Below are 11,359 nucleotides of genomic sequence, written 5' to 3' on the forward strand. Positions count from 1 at the left end.
TATTTATGTATAGATGGAGATATAGATAGATAGAGATGGAGATATAGATAGATTATATATATATATATATATATATATATATATATATATATAGATAGAGATAAATAGAGAAGATAGATATAGATAGAGATAAATAGAGAAGATAGATATAGATACTCACCTACTGTATTCTCACCCGTCCCTTGTAGATTGTGAGCCTTCGCGGGCAGGGTCCTCCCTCCTCCGGTACCAGTTATGACTTGTATTGTTTAAGATTATTGTACTTGTTTTTATTATGTATACCCCTCCTCACATGTAAAACGCCATGGAAAAAATGGCGCTATAACAATAAATAATAATAATAGATATATATAGATAGATAGATAGATAGATCCAGTGTGTGCAGAGTGTGGGGGGCAATGTCCACATTAGGGGTCACAGGAATCACAACCTTCCATCATTAAGCTAAAATGTCATATAACACACCAATCTCACTATCATGTCATGTACTCCCATATAGTGCTGTGTACCCCAATATTGTGCTATATACCTAAATATAGTTCGGTATACATCAGCGTAGTGCTTCATAACCTCCAAATTGTGCCATATAATGTTTAGTTATATAGCGCCAACATATTTCGCAACACGTTACAATGTAATAACTCATATACGACAGTCGTAACAATGTGAAAAATAATACAATAATTAAAGCTAAATAATGACGATCCTGCACATGAGAGCTTACAATCAACAATCATGTGGTGGGGAGATAAAGTACAGGGGCTTATTTACAATGATGGTCCAGCCATCTTGAGGGAATGGGGATAAAGGATGCTTGAGCTGTGGAGTTTACTAGTTATCAGAGGTAGAGAATGGACTATATAAGTATAAAAAGAACTTTGATTAGGGAACGTGATAGGTCGCGAGGGATTGTCTAAACTCTATAACTTGTGACCTCAGAAAGAGTACATGCCTAGGAAAGGCAGCTTTGACAAAAGATAAATGCATCCAAAAACTAGAACAAGAGAAAGCTATAGCCTTAAAATAGTAAACATACTTTATTTCAATCACAAGACATAAAAAAGCATTATCATAAAGGTAAGTAAAAAATGGGTTATGCGGATACAGAGTGCAAATGATATAATCGCCCCAGACTAGAACCAGGCAATGTCATGGGTCATTAAGTGCAGGGTATAGTAAAGAGCATACAAACGCTTCTAATGGCTAATAAAGTGCTGATGTGCTTTGGTGCAGCGGTTCTATATGCAAAAAGAGCTGATAGGCCAAGGATTGTACGTTAGTGCAAATATAAATATATCCTAGTGGATGATGTGGCCTAACTATATTGTCAGCGGTTAAGTAAGTGCTGCTGTAGCGAACTGACGTGGTGACCCAGAATGGATAAGGCACAGTGGCAAGGACACATTACCTGCAGCCGTGGAGCGATTCCCCGACGCGCGTTTCGCGTGTAGCTTTGACGAGGGGTAAGATGCAAAGTGGTGTTACCGGCTTATATCATGTGGGGACATAATGGCAGCGGCTGAGGCGGCGCTTCCGCCGGGAGGATCCGCCGACGTCATCGGGCCTCGGCGTCATGTGGCGGTGCTCCTCCCCGCTCGACGCATCAGAGCTGGGAGGCTGCATCGTACCACAATAGACGCGTTGCCCCGGCAACGCTCAAGCAGGACGCCCAGCGGGAGCGCACACCGCTGCAGAGGCGGATTCAGCAGGTACTCAGTGTGTACGGCGAACAGCAAACAGGGACTAAGCAGGGGGAAACAATGCCCTATGTCTGAAGGAAATCTCTGTGAGAGAATGGTGTGTGCAAAGGTACATTTGGGGCTTATAAATAAAGAGAAAACACAAGTGCATAAATGAGAAAGCATTAGAATGGGAAGATGTGTGGTGTGGGCAGGGACTGCTCCGGGGCAAGGAATAAAGGGGATAAAGGGGAAAGGTGCATATATAGGCAGAAGTTACATCTAAAGAATATTCTGCCAATTAAAGAGAACAAAAAATAGGGAAATATATATATAAAAATACGTCAGTTTATGCAAGAAGGACAAGGGTGCCAAATAGTCTAAAAACTTTGATATATGCAACAGTGGATCAAAAAACAGACATATGTATCAATAAAAAGCATATATATGATTAACATAGTGTGAGAATTTCCAAGACTCCAATACGGAGAGAACTTGTCCTCATCTGGAATGGGTTATGCCGTTTGCAGTATGATGTAATTTGCAGATCTATTTCACTACGCCGCAGCAGTGTCCATCATGTCCATGAATTTCAAAGGAAAGAAGAGCATCGTAGACGAAATACATAGGTGAAACTGTTGTAGAAGAAAAGCATAAGTGTAAATATAAAAACATGATAAAAGCACTAAAAAATACATAAAATAAATTAGAGAAATGGGGCAAAACTGAGAATTTCATTTAAACCATATGGTTGAACTGACCCTATTCTGTGGATCCACCGGGCCTCCAGCTGGACAAGGGATTTCCTCCAATTACCCCCTCTAGCATCTATGTGAATTTTGTCTATCCCAAAGGCTTTTAAAAGGGAGGCATCACAGCCGTGTGCCACCTTAAAATGCCTAGGTACCGGTTTTAAAATGGCAAGGTCTTCAATCCCCTGGGCATTAATAATGTCCCGATAGTGTTCTCTGATTCTCGTTTTAAGCGGTCTCAAAGTAAGGCCTACATAAATTTTAGAACAGGGGCAAGAAATATAGTAGACTACCCCAATAGTATCACAAGTTATGTGTTGGGTTATTGAAAACGTCGTTCTCCCATCCCAAGATTTGAATGCGGTGGCCCGTACCATATTGGGGCAGGCAATACAATTGCCGCAAGGGTAAAAGCCCCATTTAGGACCTTTGGATGAAAACGCCTTTTCCGGGGTGGTCCCCGAGTAGTAGCTCCGGACCAATTGGTCCTTGAGGTTGGGGGATTTTCTGTATGTGATAGAGGGTCGATCCGGGAGATGCTTTGCGAGGGTATGGTCGACCCTTAGGAGGGGCCAATATTTTGTGAGCGCTGCTGACATATCTTTCCAATTTTGATTGTATGTGGTGATAAAACGGATTTTCGTATCAAAGGTAGTTTTATTGCGAGGTTTCAGTAGGTCAGTACGGTTGGCCTTTTCGGCTCTCTTTAGTCCCCTCTTTATACTTCTATTGGAGTATCCTCTGTCCTGGAAGCGTGTAGCTAATGCGGCTGCCTGTTCGAAGAAGTGCCCGTCATCAGAGCATATGCGTCTTACTCTGAGAAATTGCCCAATCGGGATACTAGAGATAAGGGGCCGAGGGTGGGAAGAGGTGGCATGCAGGAGGGAGTTCACTGCGGTCTCTTTGCGGAATATACTGGTTTATAATAATAATATAATAATAATAATTTTTATTTATATAGCGCCAACATATTCCGCAGCGCTTTACAAATTATAGAGGGGACTTGTACATACAATAGACATTACAGCATAACAGAAATACAGTTCAAAACAGATACCAGGAGGAATGAGGACCCTGCTCGTAAGCTTACAAACTATGAGGAAAAGGGGAGACACGAGAGGTGGATGGTAACAATTGCTATAGTTATTCGGACCAGCCATAGTGTAAGGCTTGGGTGTTCATGTAAAGCTGCATGAACCAGTTAATTAATTTTTTTTTTTTTTTTTAATATAGGCCACACAGGGATCGTTAGGTTAATGCATTGAGGCGGTAGGCCAGTCTGAACAAATGAGTTTTTAGGGCACGCTTAAAACTGTGGGGATTGGGGATTAATCGTATTATCCTAGGTAGTGCATTCCAAAGAATCGGCGCAGCACGTGTAAAGTCTTGGAGACGGGAGTGGGAGGTTCTGATTATTGAGGATGCTAACCTGAGGTCATCAGCGGAGCGGAGGGCACGGGTAGGGTGGTAGACTGAGACCAGAGAGGAGATGTAGGGTGGTGCTGAGCCATGGAGTGCTTTGTGGATGAGGGTAGTAGTTTTGTACTGGATTCTTGAGTGGATGGGTAACCAGTGTAATGACTGGCACAAGGTAGAGGCATCGGTGTAACGGTTGGTGAGGAATATGATCCTGGCAGCAGCATTCAGGACAGATTGGAGCGGGGAGAGTTTGGTAAGAGGGAGGCCGATTAGTAGAGAGTTACAATAGTCCAGACGAGAATGAATAAGTGAAACAGTAAGAGTTTTTGCAGAGTCGAAAGTAAGAAAAGGGCGAATTCTAGAAATGTTTTTGAGATGCAGGTAAGAAGAGCGAGCCAGTGATCGGATGTGGGGGGTGAATGAAAGGTCAGAATCAAGGATGACCCCAAGGCAGCGGGCATGTTGCTTTGGAGTAATGGTGGAACCGCAAACGGAGATGGCAATGTCAGGCAAAGGTAGGTTAGTAGAGGGAGAAAACACGAGGAGTTCAGTTTTTGACAGGTTTAGTTTCAGATAGAGGGAGGACATGATGCTAGAGACAGCGGTAAGACAATCACTGGTGTTTTCTAATAAGGCAGGCGTGAGATGGTTTCCAAACATCCCCCTGGGGGGCCTAGTATTTGGATATCTAGGAAATCAATAGAAGTCTGGCTGCGTTTGTGGGTCAGTCTTATGTTGTATCCATTATCATTCAATATCCCAATGAACTCCAGGAGGTCCTGCTCTGGACCCTGCCATACCATAAGGATATCATCTATATAGCGGGCCCAGAACAGGACCCGCTCGATATGGGCTACAGGTTTAGTGAAAAAAATGTCCCTTTCCCACATTCCCATAAAGAGATTTGCGTAGGAAGATGCAAAAGCCGCACCCATTGCGGTCCCCTGCTGTTGTTGGTAGATGCTCTGCTTGAAAATAAAGAAATTGTGCTCAAGAGCAAACCTAAGAAGGGTAAGGAGAAAAAGAACAAAATCGGGTTGGTATTCCGACATTTCAAGGAATATTTGTGTGGCCCTGATACCATGTTGGTGCTGAATAGAGGTATATAGGGATTCAACGTCCAAAGTTACCAACCACATGTCAGAATCTAAAGGGATACCTTCTATTTTTCTGAGAACGTCACTCGTGTCTTTGACGTAAGAGGGGAGATCTGCGACTAGAGGTTTGAGGTAATGATCCAGGTATTTGCAAATAGTTTCTATCAAGCTACCATTACCAGAAACGATAGGGTGTCCAGGGGGGTTAAGTGCGTTTTTGTGGATTTTGGGTATGAAGTATATACACGCCATCCTCGGGTAGAGTGGAACTAGATGGTTTTTCAAATCCGCGGTTATGAGACCCTGATCGAATGCTTTATCCAAAATATCCTGCAACTCCCCCTTAAATTTGACCGATTGGTTAAACGTCAATTTTTTGTAGCAGGAAATGTCCCTTAGCTGTCGAAAAGCCTCCCTCTCATACATGTGTATGGGCCATACCACCACATTACCCCCCTTGTCTGCCTGTTTAATTATGACCCCTTTTAGCTTCTTGAGTTCGGAAAGGGCTGACCTTTGTGAGAAGGTAAGATTGTGATTGGTTACAGGAGTTTTAATCCGTTCAAATTCCTGGGTGACGAGTTTTACATATAATTCAATGTTGGGAAATAGGTTGAGTGGTGGAAATTTTTTGGGGACGGGAGGAATAAATTTACCTGAAGGTGTAGGGTCTGGTGGCTCGTCACTGAGTTCCTCAAGGATGGCAATGGCTCGCAGCTCATCCTCAGACCACACATCCTCAGATCCTGGTTTATCATGAAGTTTTTTCAACACTAGCTTACGGGCAAAAAGTTGGAGGTCTTTGATGGCTAGGAAGGGATCAAAAGCGGATGAAGGTGAGAAAGACAAGCCCAAACTGAGAACCTCAATTTGTGATGGTGATAGGGTGATATCAGAGAGGTTAATTACCTGCAGTTTGGAAGAAGATGCATTACCCGGTCGTACATGGGTTTTAGTAGGCGTATAACTTTTTTTACTGGGTTTGTCCTTACGCAGGTTATAGGCTCGCTGCTGAGAGCTGCCACTTTCCCTTGAGGAAGTAGATGATATAGAGGACGAGCGTATAGTTGTCCGCTCACGTCTTTCACCAGAGGGCCATTTGTATATGGAGCCATTATTAAAGTCACTCAAGTCCCTTTGAAACTTCCTGGCCTTGGTCTCTTTCACCTCTTTTTCCCATATAACAAATTGGTTGTCAATATCCTTATTGATTGCCTCAATTTCTACAGCCGGAAGATTATCCAGCAATTTGGAGCGAGTAGATTCAATATCCGTATCTAATTTTTCAAGGGTTTTTTTATTGTTCCTTATTAAGAGTTCGATCAGTGACTTGGAGCAGGAGGTACAGGATTCCTCCCATCTAGTTCTAAAAGTGGCATCCTCAATAGGAAAAGAAGGCATTATGCGTACACGCAGACCCCTGGGTATCAGTCCCTTGGCCAGATAGCTCTCTAAAGAGGCTTTGTTCCACCAGGTCCGAGTTCTTTTTTTGAGAAGATATTTCAGTGTATTTCTCAACTCAGTTTTTTGCCCATTTTCAGTAGTACTAAATTGCACAGTGTCTCCACAAAATACCGTATCTACACAAGAGAGCCAGGTTTTGTCCCTTGCTTTGTAATCCATCCTGGCACGTGGATGAAAACCTGTAACTGGTACAGAAAACAACAATAACCTCAGAAAGAGTACATGCCTAGGAAAGGCAGCTTTGACAAAAGATAAATGCATCCAAAAACTAGAACAAGAGAAAGCTATAGCCTTAAAATAGTAAACATACTTTATTTCAATCACAAGACATAAAAAAGCATTATCATAAAGGTAAGTAAAAAATGGGTTATGCGGATACAGAGTGCAAATGATATAATCGCCCCAGACTAGAACCAGGCAATGTCATGGGTCATTAAGTGCAGGGTATAGTAAAGAGCATACAAACGCTTCTAATGGCTAATAAAGTGCTGATGTGCTTTGGTGCAGCGGTTCTATATGCAAAAAGAGCTGATAGGCCAAGGATTGTACGTTAGTGCAAATATAAATATATCCTAGTGGATGATGTGGCCTAACTATATTGTCAGCGGTTAAGTAAGTGCTGCTGTAGCGAACGGACGTGGTGACCCAGAATGGATAAGGCACAGTGGCAAGGACACATTACCTGCAGCCGTGGAGCGATTCCCCGACGCGCGTTTCGCGTGTAGCTTTGACGAGGGGTAAGATGCAAAGTGGTGTTACCGGCTTATATCATGTGGGGACATAATGGCAGCGGCTGAGGCGGCGCTTCCGCCGGGAGGATCCGCCGACGTCATCGGGCCTCGGCGTCATGTGGCGGTGCTCCTCCCCGCTCGACGCGTCAGAGCTGGGAGGCTGCATCGTACCACAATAGACGCGTTGCCCCGGCAACGCTCAAGCAGGACGCCCAGCGGGAGCGCACACCGCTGCAGAGGCGGATTCAGCAGGTACTCAGTGTGTACGGCGAACAGCAAACAGGGACTAAGCAGGGGGAAACAATGCCCTATGTCTGAAGGAAATCTCTGTGAGAGAATGGTGTGTGCAAAGGTACATTTGGGGCTTATAAATAAAGAGAAAACACAAGTGCATAAATGGGAAAGCATTAGAATGGGAAGATGTGTGGTGTGGGCAGGGACTGCTCTGGGGCAAGGAATAAAGGGGATAAAGGGGAAAGGTGCATATATAGGCAGAAGTTACATCTAAAGAATATTCTGCCAATTAAAGAGAACAAAAAATAGGGAAATATATATATAAAAATACGTCAGTTTATGCAAGAAGGACAAGGGTGCCAAATAGTCTAAAAACTTTGATATATGCAACAGTGGATCAAAAAACAGACATATGTATCAATAAAAAGCATATATATGATTAACATAGTGTGAGAATTTCCAAGACTCCAATACGGAGAGAACTTGTCCTCATCTGGAATGGGTTATGCCGTTTGCAGTATGATGTAATTTGCAGATCTATTTCACTACGCCGCAGCAGTGTCCATCATGTCCATGAATTTCAAAGGAAAGAAGAGCATCGTAGACGAAATACATAGGTGAAACTGTTGTAGAAGAAAAGCATAAGTGTAAATATAAAAACATGATAAAAGCACTAAAAAATACATAAAATAAATTAGAGAAATGGGGCAAAACTGAGAATTTCATTTAAACTATATGGTTGAACTGACCCTATTCTGTGGATCCACCGGGCCTCCAGCTGGGCAAGGGATTTCCTCCAATTACCCCCTCTAGCATCTATGTGAATTTTGTCTATCCCAAAGGCTTTTAAAAGGGAGGCATCACAGCCGTGTGCCACCTTAAAATGCCTAGGTACCGGTTTTAAAATGGCAAGGTCTTCAATCCCCTGGGCATTAATAATGTCCCGATAGTGTTCTCTGATTCTCGTTTTAAGCGGTCTCAAAGTAAGGCCTACATAAATTTTAGAACAGGGGCAAGAAATATAGTAGACTACCCCAATAGTATCACAAGTTATGTGTTGGGTTATTGAAAACGTCGTTCTCCCATCCCAAGATTTGAATGTGGTGGCCCGTACCATATTGGGGCAGGCAATACAATTGCCGCAAGGGTAAAAGCCCCATTTAGGACCTTTGGATGAAAACGCCTTTTCCGGGGTGGTCCCCGAGTAGTAGCTCCGGACCAATTGGTCCTTGAGGTTGGGGGATTTTCTGTATGTGATAGAGGGTCGATCCGGGAGATGCTTTGCGAGGGTATGGTCGACCCTTAGGAGGGGCCAATATTTTGTGAGCGCTGCTGACATATCTTTCCAATTTTGATTGTATGTGGTGATAAAACGGATTTTCGTATCAAAGGTAGTTTTATTGCGAGGTTTCAGTAGGTCAGTACGGTTGGCCTTTTCGGCTCTCTTTAGTCCCCTCTTTATACTTCTATTGGAGTATCCTCTGTCCTGGAAGCGTGTAGCTAATGCGGCTGCCTGTTCGAAGAAGTGCCCGTCATCAGAGCATATGCGTCTTACTCTGAGAAATTGCCCAATCGGGATACTAGAGATAAGGGGCCGAGGGTGGGAAGAGGTGGCATGCAGGAGGGAGTTCACTGCGGTCTCTTTGCGGAATATACTGGTTTCCAAACATCCCCCTGGGGGGCCTAGTATTTGGATATCTAGGAAATCAATAGAAGTCTGGCTGCGTTTGTGGGTCAGTCTTATGTTGTATCCATTATCATTCAATATCCCAATGAACTCCAGGAGGTCCTGCTCTGGACCCTGCCATACCATAAGGATATCATCTATATAGCGGGCCCAGAACAGGACCCGCTCGATATGGGCTACAGGTTTAGTGAAAAAAATTTCCCTTTCCCACATTCCCATAAAGAGATTTGCGTAGGAAGATGCAAAAGCCGCACCCATTGCGGTCCCCTGCTGTTGTTGGTAGATGCTCTGCTTGAAAATAAAGAAATTGTGCTCAAGAGCAAACCTAAGAAGGGTAAGGAGAAAAAGAACAAAATCGGGTTGGTATTCCGACATTTCAAGGAATATTTGTGTGGCCCTGATACCATGTTGGTGCTGAATAGAGGTATATAGGGATTCAACGTCCAAAGTTACCAACCACATGTCAGAATCTAAAGGGATACCTTCTATTTTTCTGAGAACGTCACTCGTGTCTTTGACGTAAGAGGGGAGATCTGCGACTAGAGGTTTGAGGTAATGATCCAGGTATTTGCAAATAGTTTCTGTCAAGCTACCATTACCAGAAACGATAGGGCGTCCAGGGGGGTTAAGTGCGTTTTTGTGGATTTTGGGTATGAAGTATATACACGCCATCCTCGGGTAGAGTGGAACTAGATGGTTTTTCAAATCCGCGGTTATGAGACCCTGATCGAATGCTTTATCCAAAATATCCTGCAACTCCCCCTTAAATTTGACCGAGGGGTTAAACGTCAATTTTTTGTAGCAGGAAATGTCCCTTAGCTGTCGAAAAGCCTCCCTCTCATACATGTGTATGGGCCATACCACCACATTACCCCCCTTGTCTGCCTGTTTAATTATGACCCCTTTTAGCTTCTTGAGTTCGGAAAGGGCTGACCTTTGTGAGAAGGTAAGATTGTGATTGGTTACAGGAGTTTTAATCCGTTCAAATTCCTGGGTGACGAGATTTACATATAATTCAATGTTGGGAAATAGGTTGAGTGGTGGAAATTTTTTGGGGACGGGAGGAATAAATTTACCTGAAGGTGTAGGGTCTGGTGGCTCGTCACTGAGTTCCTCAAGGATGGCAATGGCTCGCAGCTCATCCTCAGACCACACATCCTCAGATCCTGGTTTATCATGAAGTTTTTTCAACACTAGCTTACGGGCAAAAAGTTGGAGGTCTTTGATGGCTAGGAAGGGATCAAAAGCGGATGAAGGTGAGAAAGACAAGCCCAAACTGAGAACCTCAATTTGTGATGGTGATAGGGTGATATCAGAGAGGTTAATTACCTGCAGTTTTGACAAAAGATAAATGCATCCAAAAACTAGAACAAGAGAAAGCTATAGCCTTAAAATAGTAAACATACTTTATTTCAATCACAAGACATAAAAAAGCATTATCATAAAGGTAAGTAAAAAATGGGTTATGCGGATACAGAGTGCAAATGATATAATCGCCCCAGACTAGAACCAGGCAATGTCATGGGTCATTAAGTGCAGGGTATAGTAAAGAGCATACAAACGCTTCTAATGGCTAATAAAGTGCTGATGTGCTTTGGTGCAGCGGTTCTATATGCAAAAAGAGCTGATAGGCCAAGGATTGTACGTTAGTGCAAATATAAATATATCCTAGTGGATGATGTGGCCTAACTATATTGTCAGCGGTTAAGTAAGTGCTGCTGTAGCGAACTGACGTGGTGACCCAGAATGGATAAGGCACAGTGGCAAGGACACATTACCTGCAGCCGTGGAGCGATTCCCCGACGCGCGTTTCGCGTGTAGCTTTGACGAGGGGTAAGATGCAAAGTGGTGTTACTAGGATATATTTATATTTGCACTAACGTACAATCCTTGGCCTATCTGCACTTAATGACCCATGACATTGCCTGGTTCTAGTCTGGGGCGATTATATAATTTGCACTCTGTATCCGCATAACCCATTTTTTACTTACCTTTATGATAATGCTTTTTTATGTCTTGTGATTGAAATAAAGTATGTTTACTATTTTAAGGCTATAGCTTTCTCTTGTTCTAGTTTTTGGATGCATTTATCTTTTGTCAAAGCTGCCTTTCCTAGGCATGTACTCTTTCTGAGGTTATTGTTGTTTTCTGTACCAGTTACAGGTTTTCATCCACGTGCCAGGATGGATTACAAAGCAAGGGACAAAACCTGGCTCTCTTGTGTAGATACGGTATTTTGTGGAGACACTGTGCAATTTAGTACTACTGAAAATGGGCAAAAAACTGAGTTGAGAAA

This window comes from Ranitomeya imitator, chromosome 4, assembly GCF_032444005.1.
Source record: "Ranitomeya imitator isolate aRanImi1 chromosome 4, aRanImi1.pri, whole genome shotgun sequence".
In the NCBI taxonomy this organism is placed as follows: Eukaryota; Metazoa; Chordata; class Amphibia; order Anura; family Dendrobatidae; genus Ranitomeya; species Ranitomeya imitator.